Source organism: Silene latifolia, chromosome 7, assembly GCF_048544455.1.
Source record: "Silene latifolia isolate original U9 population chromosome 7, ASM4854445v1, whole genome shotgun sequence".
In the NCBI taxonomy this organism is placed as follows: domain Eukaryota; kingdom Viridiplantae; phylum Streptophyta; class Magnoliopsida; order Caryophyllales; family Caryophyllaceae; genus Silene; species Silene latifolia.
In genome coordinates this window covers 34,579,505-34,594,005 of record NC_133532.1, presented here as the reverse complement: position 1 = coordinate 34,594,005, position 14,501 = coordinate 34,579,505, and the positions used below count along the sequence as shown (strand labels likewise).

Here is a 14,501-nt window from a genome sequence, read left to right as displayed (position 1 = left end):
TTACAACGGAAGTCTTTTAAATACTAAATGAAGTCATATGTTCAACTACGAGTCATTTATTAAGCAAGAACTAACTAGTAATCATGCTCCATTCGCCCATCCCGTACAAACAACCATCAATCAGCAGCATCCAAATGAGTACCTGTCAGAACTGCTCACATATACGGACGAGAACCGCAATGGTCATAGCAGGCCCATCAAAAGAAAGAAAGAACAAAAGATGGACAAAAGCAACATCCGTCAACCACAAGGTCGAGTAAAGGTAAAACCAAACTAACAATTGTAAAAGATAAACATGTCACATTGACCAAACTGACGTACCCATATGAAAGACACACTAACAAAGACCAGACTGACCAATTCCAAACTCAAATCTCATATGTATCATCCCCTGTTCAGAGTGTGCACACCCCTCTGAGGCCTTACCCTTCAGAGGAGAACTAAGAGGCGGATCTGCGATCAACCAGATCCGGAATCGACTTTCCACATCGATTCCCCGAACATATATGAGGTGGCTTTCCACACCTACCTCAAAACTTCCAATAGACGATAAACCAATGATACAATAACACAATTCTGCAACTACCTGAGACGGTCTTAAGACGAATACAATACAATAACCAAACTGACTCAAATGCAACCAACATATTTAATCAATATACAAAAGTTAGTAAGGATTTACCCTTACCTGGCTAGCACCAAATCGGCAAGAAGCTCACAAAAACTCTTCTACGAAGTCGGATCCTACATTTATAACATATATTAATTAATACTAAATTAACTAATTTGTTATCTCGATAATTAATCTTAACTAAATTACCTATTTAGTGATCTCCCTAACTAAATATATTAATCCATATTTTAAATAATTCAATTACCCATCATCATTAGCTAACAATTGTAATCAACAGCCCCCCCTTTTTGCCAATCATTACCATCATTATCACACAATGATACGTACTACTTTAACCATCTATGTTAATATTTATCTGACTAACAACACCTCGCACATACCCTTGTTCATTTATCCTACACCACCATTACTACCTACGGCAACACTTCACACCTCACTAGACTCGGCCCGCCTTCCACTCGACAACCCGCGGCCAGAATCAGTGACACAACACAGACAACACAATGACAACCCACCTCACGCAAATAACGCCAGCAACCAACGGCCAACCATGGGACACAATATACGATGCCGCCGCAACAACCAGTATATGACCTCAGGCTATTACTAATATGTAATACATCATCGAACTAACTCAATACCTTGATTTTGTAAGATTAATCGACTTAAACATGTCATACGGTCTCAACAAGCCTCCGCCGACATCGCACCACAACAGGGCCTTACGGCCAGCAACCTCAACACTCCTAGGCGACCCTAAGTCAGGCTCTAAAGACCGCTCATATACCCCTCTTTTCTCGAGACCATCAAGGCATCCTGTCATCATACTCTACATCAAAATGCAATTCTAAACAATCCTAAGACAATTGCTAAATAAAAAAGGAAGGATGACGCTTACCTTATCTGCTTAGGGCGGGGTTGATGGCAAAATAACCGTGACGAATAGGTGATGAAATTGATTAACTCGTACCTATATTGCCGCCTATTCTCTTTTCCTCCTTTTGGTTTCTTTGTTTTAGGGAAAGGTGACGGGTTTTATGGTTTAACATTAAAGGGTTTTTGGGCTTTGGGTTTTCACTAAGTTAGCCGTATTTGTTAACTAGCTATTAGTTACATAATATTATTAGTATGTTATTATTAGGTATAATATTAGCTTAATTAGTAGAATTACTACTAATTACTCCATCCTCTTATTTACTCATGACTTCATTACCAATCTAGTTATAATTTTCTAATTAATCTAACTTAACAAGTTTATAATTAAGACGGGTATTACATTTATGCACATAGAATGCAATGCATGAAACTAAAGATTGTCATTTTGGATTTTACAAGTTGGGAACAAAGATAAAGAACACCTTAATGAAGCCAAGGTGTTAGTCCTCCAATGTTGCTAGGACTCCACAAAATAAATGATCAAGATAAAATAAAAACAAGAGAAGTAGACAAACCATAAGGGAGGTGTAAGAATGTAGGAGCCTCCAAAGTTTGCTAATCCTCACCCATTGTATCATCATCATCATCATCTCTTGAGGCATCATCAACCTCCATAGATGTGGAATCATGTCCACTCTCACTTTCACTTGCTTATTCTTCCTCACTTTCCTCTTCCTCTTCTTGGACTTCTTCTTTTTCTTGAACCTCTTCTTCTTCTCCTCCTTCTTGGTCACCACCCTCTTCAACAACCATCTCCTCTCCACCCGGTCTACCACCACTAGGAATGCTAGGAAAGAATACTTCCCTATCCGCCCAACTAGGCAAAGGATAAGACGGATCAAGAAGTCCTTGCCTAGCTAGATGTAGGAGGGGCAGATATTGGGCCTTGTAAGCATCCACTCTATCATTGTAAGCTTGCTTGTAAATTTCCCTCATGAGTAATGTCAAGTAATCATTTCCCACTTCGACATCCTTGGGTTTGAACTCGTGGTATTCAAATGGGTAAGGTGGGGTGATAATAGAGGAGGAGGGCTCGGCAATTTCTCCCCTTTGTTGTTGAATGATATACTCGGTCTCTTCGGAGAGTGGGAGAAGGTATTTTGGTCGGTGAACATTCAATCGGCAAATTTTGGAAGGCAAGGTGAAGGATCTAGCTTCATTTGTTAACCACCCATATTTGTCGACAAGAGTGTCGTGCTTGACCCACTTGAACTTGTGAATCATGGTGTCCATATCAATAAGATGGCCTCCTTTAACCGGCACATAATTGTTGTTTTTGTTGAAATCCCGGTTAAAATGCTTAGCCAAATGGGTAACTAGTCCTCCATTAACAATAAAGGCGGTGCATTCTTTGCCACAATTGACATTAAGCCATCGTTCAACCAAAAGTCTAAGAGCATTGTATGGCTTAAATTCCCTCCCAATGTTCAATGCTGACTCAAGAAGAATACAATCGAGTTTGGTAAGATGGTTTGTGCCATTTCTAGCTATCAAAGTATTCCCAATGACCTTATGCCATACTCTAATGCCCGGATGGTGGACTAAGAGAGCACGACAATCATAAAAGCGTATGAATTTCTTTCCGGAAATTGCCATCCAAAGAGGAACGGGGTCATACTTGATAGGAGTCTTTGTATATTTCGGGTTATCACTAAGGCCTAATATCTTACCCAATTCGCCATAAGTTATGCGTCTATCAACATTTTCAAGATGAAACTCGATGTTGGTTCGAGTCTCCACCCTTGTGACTTTCAAGGAACTTAAAAATTCCAAGGTGAGGGAGGGGTATGTCAGTTCTTTCATTGTAAACAATTTACCCAATCCCATAGACTCAAAGAAGGTTTTGGTTTGTTCAAGAACACCCAATTTTGACAATGCATCTTCACAAATAAACTTAGTAGGCATGATGGTTTTCTTAGCAAAGAGAATGAATTTCTCCCTATGAGAGTCGGAAGTGAAAGTTACCTCCGGATAATTGTATAATTGTTCAATGACCGGAGTTGTTGATGTTGTAGCTTCCATAGGGGGATCTTGTTGTTGAACCTCCAACCTTGCCTCATGGACTACCAATGCCTTTGACAATTGTTTTGCTTGAAGAGATAGTTGCCTTTTGGAAAGTGTCTTCTTTTGGGGTGCCTTGTTACCTCCTTTAGTTCTTGCCATTCTCCTTTGCTTGATTACAGCAATGAGAGGTTGGAATCTTCAATTTTTAGTTATACCCAAATCGATTTAGGATTAATGAATGTTGTTTTGTATCCTAAAAATTTACTCAAAGGTTAAAGATTTTGGTGTTTGAATCACTTGTTGTTGCAAAAGGAGTGATTAATTTTTGTTGTGAGGAAGTTTGGATTTGATTTGGTTGAGTTTGGTTGAGGAAATTTGATTTTGTTGATGGAGAGGATGAGGGTTTTTGGGGTTTTTGGGGTTTTTGGGTAGTGGGTACTGTTTGTATATTGAAGAAATGAGAATGAATGGGAGAAAAAAGGGTTTTAAAACACCCGTTATTTTTGAAAATGCAGTGGAGGACGAGCGGACCAGGTGTCGGGACGCTCGGATTCCTCAATGTTTGGCTCAGGAAAAGACGCCATAGGACGAGCGTCTTGCTCCTAAGACGAGCGGATTCTTTGTGGAGGGACGAGCGTATTTCTGGGTGGACGCTAGGATTCCTTTACAGAGAAAATCTCAGATTTTTGCTATTGAAAAGACGAGCGTCTTTTGTGAAGGACGACCGTCCAAACTGAGACGAGCGGATTCTCAGCTGAGACGCTCGGATTCCTTTACAGACTAGTTTTTTTGTATTCTGCAGCTCTACTAGATGAGCGTCTGGTGACTTTGGACGCTCGGGTTCTTCAGGACGAGCGGATTGTTCATTTGGACGCTCGGATTCTTCCTTGACCACACGGATTCAGGTCCATCCGTGGGTACTTCGTAACCCGTGTCATTTTCATTCTTCAATTCTCGTGTTCTTCATTGTAGGGGCACTACAAAGGCATGAATAGCCTAGGCAATTGCTATCCCTACACTAAGTTAAAACACTACACATCAATAAAATCATAAGTCCCTCCCTCACTTCTCTCAAAATGTTGAATATCTTGATCAAGGCACAAAAATAAATCCAAAAATGACAAAAGTGCAATGTAATAATTGAAATGCAAGTTAGGGAGTTAGAATATTTACAAATGGTGGTTTAGGGAGGACTCCACCAAACTCTCATCCAATGTGAGATGTCAAGGGGGCATGTTCAAGGTGTTGTTGATGTTACTCAACACCTTGAAGAAGTAGTCGAAAGCTTGCTCATTATCATGATAAAGGTCCTCAATAGATTTTTGCACTTGTTGTTCTCCATGATGGTCTTGGTTCATAGCATTACCAATATAGGGATTGAATATTCCTTCGAACTCATCGTCCCAAAGACCGCAAACTTCGTCTACTTGATCATTAAAAATTTCTTGAGTTGATAGAGACAACTCTCCTTCTTTCTTGTCTTGTCCAATGAGGCCATCTTCTTCACTTGTCATGGGTGAGCTTTTCAAGCTCTCATTGTTGCTATTTCCTTGCTCTTTTGATGAAGCATCATCCACTTTCTTTTTCCATTGAAATTCCAACTTCTTCCTATCATCCTTCCGGCTATAGTGATCAACCATAAAATATGGCTCATGCAATCGGGGAGCTCTCATGGTCTTGTCAAGATTGAAAGTGACGGTTTCATCTCCCACATCAAGGGTGAGCTCTCCATGCTTCACATCGATCACCGCTCCCGCGGTGTGCAAGAAAGGTCTTCCTAAGATAATAGGAATGTTGGAGTCTTCTTCCATGTCAACAATAACGAAATCTACCGGGATGAAGAATTTTCCAATTCTCACGGGAACATCTTCCCATACCCCTAAAGGTGTCTTTGTTGATCTATCCGCCATTTGAAGCGTGATGTTGGTACATTTGAGTTCTCCCATTCCTAGCCTCTTGCTAGCCGAATAAGGAATGACACTAACACTTGCCCCAAGGTCACATAAAGCTTTGTTGATTGTAGTGTCACCAATAGTGCATGGAATGGAGAAACTTCCCGGATCCTTGAGTTTTGGAGGTGAACTCCCTTGAAGGATGGCACTACTCACCTTAGTGAAGGCAATAGTCTCAAGTTTCCGGATTGATTTCTTCTTCGTAAAGATGTCCTTCATGTACTTTGCATAGGCTGGAACGTGATTGATCAATTCCGTGAAAGGAATCGAGACTTTTAAATTATTCACATTTTCCATGAATTTTCCAAGTTGGTCATCAAACTTAGGCTTAGCTTGACGACTCGGGAATGGAAGTCTATTCACAATGGGCTCCTTCTCTTTGGCCTTTTCTTCACTTTTCTTTGATACTTCTTGATTGGTGGGTTCTTCTTCCCTAGTGTTTTGCACAACTCTTTCCTTGTCACTAGTTTCCACAACTTCATCCTCAACTTGCTTCTTTGGTCCTTCATATCACGTACCACTCCCCAAGTGAATGGCACTAACCGTTTCATGTCTTGGGGGATTACTTTAAGGTGGTAATTGCCCCTTTTGTCTTTGAGAGCTTGAAGATGCTAGTTGGGTCATTTGAGTTTCCAACATTTTTGTGTGGGATAGGATGTTGTTGATGGTGATGTCTTTTGCTTGGCTATCTTTTTGCATTTGAGTGAAAAATTCTTGTTGATTCTTTTGCATTTGGAGGACCGCTTTTTGAACATCAAAACCTTGGTCATTTTGTTGATTGTATGGAGTTTGATTTTGATAACCTTGGTTTTTGTTGAAAAATGGTCTTTGATTTTGGTTTCTCATGGGATGTGGGGTGTATGTTGGTTGAGGGTTTTGAGCATTTTGGCTTTTGTATGAGAGATTTGGGTGGAATTTGGTGTTTTCATTGTAATAGTTGGAATAAGGGGTACAACTTTTGTATGCTTGAAAAGCATTCACTTGCTCATTTGTTCCCCTACATTCACTTTGGTCATGTCCCAAAGTTCCACAATTCTCACATATCCCACTTGGGATTGATGAAGATGCCACCATGACATTAACATGATGCTTTGGTGATTTTGAGGCTTCTTCAAGCTTAGCCATAGCCTTCACAAACTTCAAGTTGATGGTATCAATATGAGCACTAAGTTGAGCACCCAATTGAGTAATAGAGTCCACTTCATGCTTTCCTCCTCTAGTAGCCTTGCGAGGTCTACTATATTGTGAATTATGGACCGCCATTTCCTCAATCTTGTTCCAAGTTTGATTATCGTCAAATTCGGTGAACATACCATTTGATCCCATGTTGAGAATGTTTCTAGAGTCTTCATAAAGACCATTCCAAAATTGTTGTACCAAGAAACACTCGCTAAGTCCATGATGAGGACATGAGCGACAAATTCCTTTGAATCGCTCCCAAGCTTCATACAAAGATTCTTCGTCCCTTTGCTTAAAACCCGTAATTTGAGCTCTTAGCATGTTAGTCCTTTCCGGAGGGTAGAATTTTTTGTAGAAAACTAGAGCCAACTTCTTCCAAGAGTCAATTCCAAGAGTAGCCTTATCAAGGCTTTTCAACCATTGTTTCGCCGTGCCAATTAGAGAAAAAGGAAATAAGACCCATCGAATTTGGTCTTGAGTCACTCCGGTTTGTGAAATCGCATCACAATAGTCACAAAAAGTTTCCATGTGAGAATGAGGGTCTTCACTAGGCATCCTCCCAAATTGGCTTCTTTCGACTAATTGGATAAATGCGGATTTTGCAATGAAATTTCCGGTTAAATGTTGTGGTGTGGGAGTTCCATTGGGTAGGTTCTCCTCAATTGGTACGGAATGTGATGAAAACTTAGGCATTGTGGGTTGATTGTGTAATTGATTTTGTGTTGGGTTCTCCTCACCTTCTCTTTCAAAAGGGTTGATGAACTCAATAGTGTTTGGTTGAATATCTACAACCTCACCAATACCTCTCAAAGTATTTCTAGCATGTCTTCTATTGGTTGTCAAAGTCCTTTTAATTTCGTGATCAATGGGTAACAAGTTACCTTGTGATGTTCTAGACAGGCAAAATATCAAACAACTCGAAAACAATTAGAACGAACCTTGAGGAGTTTTACTTCCCCAAGGCAAAGAAAGACACAACTAATAACAATCAAAGAAAATCAAATGGAGCCGTCCCCGGCAACGGCTCCATTTTTGGTCGGTCCGCTTTGAGCTTAGATTTCGGTTACTTGTCGTTAGGAGCACCTAGACCAAAACAATATTTATAACTTCACAAACAACTCTACTACTAGTAAAGAGGCAAGTAAAGGTCAGATCCCAAGGGACGGGTATTGATGTAGGATTTTCGATTGCACGTAGTGGTGTCTAGGGGTGTCACAATTTGGGTTGAAATGAGAAGATCACTAAACTAAATAACAATTAAAGTAAACAAGCAAGATGACTAAAATGAGATGTAAACAGTTGATTAAAAGCACAAGGGTGTCATGGGTTCATAGGGGATTCATGGGAATTGATCATACAAACATATTCTCAAATTATAAGCAAGCAATTATTGTTGTGATAGGATCGAGTTGGTTTATATCTTACAATCCTAGGAAGGTTTGGGTCCCGGAGCCGAATCGATTAGATTGTACAACACCTACAAGTCGACTTAATCCTCCCTACTCAACTATATGCATGGTCTAATGAGACTCGAGTTGGTTTATGTCTTACAAGTCTCATTGAAAAGGTAAGTGATGGGTAAAAAATGCAAGGATTCATAGGCTCGCATTTCATCAAACATAACATGTGCATAAGTTGAGATCACAACAAGCAAGCAAATAAATTATGAAAACATATTAAATTAAGCATGAATCATCCCCCATGTTGGTTTCCCCTAATTACCCATTAACCCTAGTTAAGGAAACTACTCACTCATTATCATGTTTAACATGTTAACAAGGTTGTCAATCATATTAACAAAGCAAAACATGATGAATAAATGAAGATTATTAACAATAATTAAGAAGGGATTATACCTAATGATGATTCCAAAATAATAATGCAAAGAATAATAGAAGTACTTGATGATTGATGGAAGGTTGTCAATCTCCCAATAAACCCAAATAATCTTCAATTACCCAAAATAAAAGATGAACAATAGAGAAATTAAGAAAATGAGATTTGTATTAATACTTGATTAGAAGTTGATTACAAGATTAAAGAGAGATTAGAATAATCTAAACTACACTAAAGATTGGTAAGAAGAACATGATAATCTAATTAGACTAATGGGGTATTTATAGTGGGGATTAGGTAGCTTGGACTTCGGACATTGATGTGGCATATCTTGTTAGGCAAGATGAAGGACTTAGATTCTTTAGTGAGCCACTCATACTTGTTGTTAAGATTATCATTCTTGACCCATTGAAACTTGTTGATCATAGTGGCCAAATGAAGAAGGTAGGCTCCTTTAACCGCTTTATATGTCTTGTCTTTGTTGAAATCCAGGTTAAAGTGTTTGGCTAACCATGTTACTAAGCCTTCGTTGACAATAAAAGCCGCTCCATCTTTACCATTATCAATTTCAAGCCACCGATCAAGTAAGAGTTGAAGTATGTTGTATGCCTTGGTGATTTTTTTATTGATATTCATGGTAGATTCAAGGTAGACAAAATCGAGCTCGGTAAGGTTATTGGTGCCTTTTCTTGCAATTAATGTGTTGCCCACAAACTTGTGCCATACCCTTATATCCGGATGGTGGATATATAGAACATGGCACTTCCGGAAAGACTCAAATTTTCACCCGTTGATCGCTTTCCAAAGGGGTGCGGCATCATATTGTGAAGGCTTTTTCTCATAATGATAATGTTCTTCAAGACCAATCACTTTGCCAAACTCACTCATAGACATTCGCATGTCCTTGTTCTCAAGGCGGAATTAAACATTTTTCCGAGTATCTACCTTAGTCACCTTCAAGGAGCTTATGAACTCCATTGTAAGGGAAGGGTAAGTCAATTCTTGCATTTCAAAGAGGGTAAACAATTTCATGGACTCGAAAAATGTCTTAGTTCTCCCAAGCACACCCAATTTGTCTAAGGCATCTTGACATATAAACTTGGTAGCAATAATGGTTTTCTTAGTAAGGGATACAAAAGCTTTCCTATGAGAATCGTTTATGAAAGTTACCTCCGGATAATATTGCAATTGTTCTATGACCAGAGTAGGTGTAGCTTCCACCATAGGAGTAGCGATTTCTTGAATCTCCACCTTTGGTTAATGCACTACCATAGCCTTTGAGGCAAGAAGAGCTTGTTGCCTTTTGGATAGATTTGAGGTTGTGGGTGCCTTGTTTCCACCTTTTGTTCTCGCCATGTTGTTCTCCTTGTCAAACTTGTATCAACAAACCAATATTGTGCTTGAATGCTCCTTGTTTCCTCAAGCTTCAATCAATTCCCAATCGTTTTTAGGATTTCCGAAATTGTGCTCAAACCCTAGAAAATTGATTCAATTTGTGAGGATTTTGATGTTTGGATGGTCTTTTGTTGATAAAGGAGTAGTTTAATCTTGATTTGAGGAAGTTTTGTTTTGATTTGGGTGAATTTGGTTGAGGAATTTGTGTTTTGTTAATGAGGGGATTGAGGGTTTTGAGGGAGAAAGGGTGTCTTTTTGTGTTTGTATAAGAAAGAAATGAATTGGGGAAGGAGAGTGAATCCCGTGTTATGGCTAAGTAGCAGCAGGGGACGAGCGTCTTGGACTGGGGACGCTCGAATCCTCAGTCAGTAAGCTCAGGAATTTCTAACCCGTGGTGGGACACGCGGATTCTGCTGGAGACGAGCGGATATATTCTCTCGGGACGCTCGTCTTCTACAGGGGACGCTCGGATTTATAGTCAGTGTGAACTTTAAGTTTTTGCACATGCCAGGATGCGCAGATCCTTGCCAAGCCGAGCGGCTTCAGGACTGGGACGGGCGTCTTCAATTTAATCTGCTCAGATTTTGCAACAGACCCAATTCTTCAATCTCAGCACTCCCAAGACCCACGTCCTAGAGCCAGGACGCTCGGATCATAGTCAGCTCGAGCGGATTCCCCCTGGGACGCTCGGGTTCTCCTCTGCACCCACGAGTTCAGTTCCTCCCGTGGGGATCTTCATTTCCCGTATCATTCTTTCTTCATTCCTTTGTTCAACATTGTGGGTGCACTACAAAGACTCGGTTTGCCTAGGCATTTGCTACCCCCACACTAGATCAAACACTACACATCAAAACACATTAAAATCCCTCCCTCACTTTCTCTCATAATGAAAATCTTGATATTAAATGTAAATCCAAAGTTGACAAAAATGCAATAAAAGAAGTAAAATTCAAGTTAAGGGTTAGAATATTTACACATGGTGGTTTAGGGAGGACTCCACTAAACTCTCACTCTTGAATGAGATGTCAAAGAGGCATAGCCAAGGTGTTGTTGATATTGCTTAACACCTTGTAGAACTAATCAAAGGCTTGTTCATTTTCATTGTAAAGATCTTGCATAGACCTTTCCACATTGTGTTCCTAATGGTGGAGACTCAAGTCAAAATGGTCACCAAAGCCTTGGTTTAAGGTCATAGCATTGCCAATGTAAGGATTGACCAATCCTTCAAATTCGTCATCCCATAGACCACAAACATCATCTACTTGCTTCCCAATGGTATCATGAGTTGACAAGAGCAACTCCTCTTTCTTGTTGTCATGGCCAATGAGGCCTTCTTCATTGCTTGTCATGGTTGAGCTATTCAAGCTCTCATTGTTGAGAAAATTTCCTTGGTCTCCGGATATAGTATCTTGAGGATTATCCACTTTCTTCTTCCATATGGGTGGTGATTCTTTACCCATAGCTTGATCTTTGCATTGAGATGATAACTTATTCCTATCACCTTCTCGGCTATAATGATCAATCATGAAACATGGCTCATGTAGTCGGGGAGCTCTCATTGTTTTGTCAAGGTTGAAAGTGATTGTCTCATCCCCTACTTCAAGTGTGAGCTCTCCATGTTTCACATCAATTACCGCTCTCGTGGTATGCAAGAAAGGTCTTCCTAAAATGATAGGAATGTTGGAATCCTCCTCCATGTCTACAATGACAAAGTCTACCGGGATGAAGAATTTGCCAATTCTCACGGGTACATCTTCCCATACTCCTAAAGGTATCTTTGTTGATCGATCCGCCATTTGAATCGTAATGTTGGTGCACTTGAGTTCTCCCATTCCTAGCCTCTTGCATACCGAGTATGGCATGACATTTACACTTGCTCCAAGGTCACATAATGCTTTGTTGATTGTATTGTCGCCAATGGTGCATGGAATAGAGAAACTTCCAGGATCTTTGAGTTTTGGAGGGGAACTCCCTTGTAAAATAGCACTACTCACTTTGGTAAAGGCAATAGTCTCTAGCTTTCGGATGGATTTCTTCTTGGTAAGAATGTCTTTCATGTATTTTGCATAGGCCGGAACATGATTGATCAATGCCGTGAATGGGATTGAGACTTCTAAGTTCTTCACAATCTTCATGAACTTTCCAAGTTGTTCATCAAACTTAGGCTTAGCTTGACGACTTGGGAATGGAAGTCTAATCACAATAGACTCTTTTTCCTTAGCCTTCTCTTCATTATTCTTCTTTGAAACTTCATTGGTGGTGGGTTCTTCTTTCTTAGAGTTCTCCATAACTCTTTGCTTGTCACTAGCATTCTCAACATCTCCATCAATTGGCTTCTTCGGCCCCTCATATCTTGTACCACTCCTCAATTGGATGTCACTCACCGTTTCATGTCTTGGAGGATTACTTTGAGGTGGTAATTGCCTCTTTTGTCTTTGAGAGCAAGAAGATGCTAATTGAGTCATTTGAGTTTCCAACATCTTGGTGTCGGCTAGTATGTTGTTGATGGTGATGTCTTTGGCTTGGCTCTCTTTTTTCTTTTGGGTGAAAAATTCTTGTCGGTTCTTTTGCATTTGGAGGACCGCTTTTTGAACATCAAAGCTTTGGTCATTTGATTGATTGTATGAAGGTTGATTTTGATAACCTTGGCTTTGGTTTTAAAAGGGTCTTTGAGCTTGATTTCTCATTGGAGGTGGGGTGTATGTTGGTTGAGGGTTTTGAACATTTTGGCTCTTGTATGAAAGATTTGGGTGGAATTTGGTAATCTCATTATAATAGTTGGAATAAGGGGTGCCACTCTTGTATGCTTCGAATGCACTCACTTGTTCACTTGTTCCCCTACATTCACTTTGGTCATGTCCCAAAGTTCCACAACTCTCACATACTCCACTTGGAATTGAGAGTGATGCCACCATAGCATTAACATGTTGTTTGGGTGATTTGGAAGCTTCATCAAGCTTAGCCATGGCCTTCTCAAACTTCAAATTGATGGTGTCAATATGAGCACTTAGTTGAGCACCCAATTGAGTGATGGAATCTACCTCATGCCTTCCTCCTCTACTAGCCTTTCGAGGCCTACTATATTGTGAATTATGAACCGCCATCTCTTCAATTTTGGCCCATGTTTGATTGTCATCAACTTCGGTGAACATTCCATTGGATCCCATATTGAGAATGTTGCGGGAGTCTTCATATAGACCATTCCAAAATTGTTGCACAAGGAACCACTCGCTAAGTCCATGGTGTGGACAAGAACGACAAGTGTCCTTAAATCTCTCCCATGCTTCATACAATGATTCCTCATCTCTTTGCTTAAACCCTGTGATTTGGGCTCTCAACATATTGGTCTTCTTCGGAGGATAGATTTTATTGTAGAAAGCAAGTGCTAACTTCTTCCATGAGTCAATATCAAGGGTAGCCTTGTCTAGGCTCTTCAACCATTGCTTTGCGGTACCGATCAAAGAAAAAGAAATAATACCCATCGGATTTGGTCTTGAGTAACTCCGGTTTGAGAAATCGCATCACAATAGTCACAAAAAGTCTCAATATGTGAATGAGGGTATTCACTAGGCATCCCTCCAAATTGACTTCTCTCAACTAGTTGTATGAATGCGGATATGGCAATGAAATTACCGGTTAAATGTGGTGGTGTAGGAGTACCATTTGGTAGGTTATCCTCGGTTGGTACGGAATGTGATGAAAATTCAGGCATTGTTGGTTGATTTTGTGGTGGGTTTTGTATTGGGTTATCCTCTCCTTCTCTTGCAAAAGGGTTGATGAACTCAATGTTATTTGGTTGAATATCCACAATCTCTCCAATACCTACAACTCTTGAAGTACCTCTAGCAACTCTTCTATTGTTGGTTAAGGTCCTTTCAATTTCAAGATCAATAGGTAATGGATCACCTTGTGATCTCCTAGTCATGCAAAATATCAAACAACTTGAAAACAATTAGAACAACCTTGAGGACTTTTACTTCCCCAAAGTAAAGAAAGACACAACTAAAAACAATTAATGAAAATCAAATTAATTTAACACCGTCCCCGGCAACGGCGCCATTTTTGGTGTGGTTTCAAACTCGTCGTCAAAAGCTATCAACCAAAACAATATTTATAACTTCACAAACTACTCTTAGTAAAGAGTCAAGTAAAGGTCGGATCCCAAGGGACGGGTATTGATGTAGGATTCTCAATTGTAAGTAGCTATGTCTAAGGGTGTCACAATTTGGGTTGAGGTGATGTGTAATCTAAACTAATCAACAAGATGAAAGTAAAGTAATGAAAACAAGCAAGGTAATTAAAAGGAGATGTAAACAATTGAATAAAATCACTAAGGTGTCATGGGTTCATAGGGGATTCATGGGAGTTGATCATACAAACATGTTCTCAATTATATAGCAAACACTTATTGTTGTGATGGGATCGAGTTAGTGTATATCTTACAATCCCTAAGAAGGTTTGGGTCCCGGAGCCGAATCGATTAGATTGTACAACACCTACAAGTCAACTTAATCCTTCCTATCTAACTATATGCATGGTCTAATGAGGCTCGAGTTGGTGTATAA

At 39.9% G+C, this 14,501-nt stretch overlaps 2 non-coding genes across 2 annotated transcripts; both read left to right on the top strand.

Annotated features, from left to right (window-relative positions):
• Positions 1-6,919: 6,919 nt before the first annotated feature.
• Positions 6,920-7,026, top strand: LOC141593628 (small nucleolar RNA R71). Its single transcript, XR_012521703.1, has one exon. It is a non-coding gene; the product is annotated as a small nucleolar RNA R71 (small nucleolar RNA).
• Positions 7,027-13,170: 6,144 nt separating this feature from the next.
• On the top strand, positions 13,171-13,277 carry LOC141593208 (small nucleolar RNA R71). The gene has a single exon (XR_012521311.1). It is a non-coding gene; the product is annotated as a small nucleolar RNA R71 (small nucleolar RNA).
• The last annotated feature ends 1,224 nt before the right edge of the window (positions 13,278-14,501 follow it).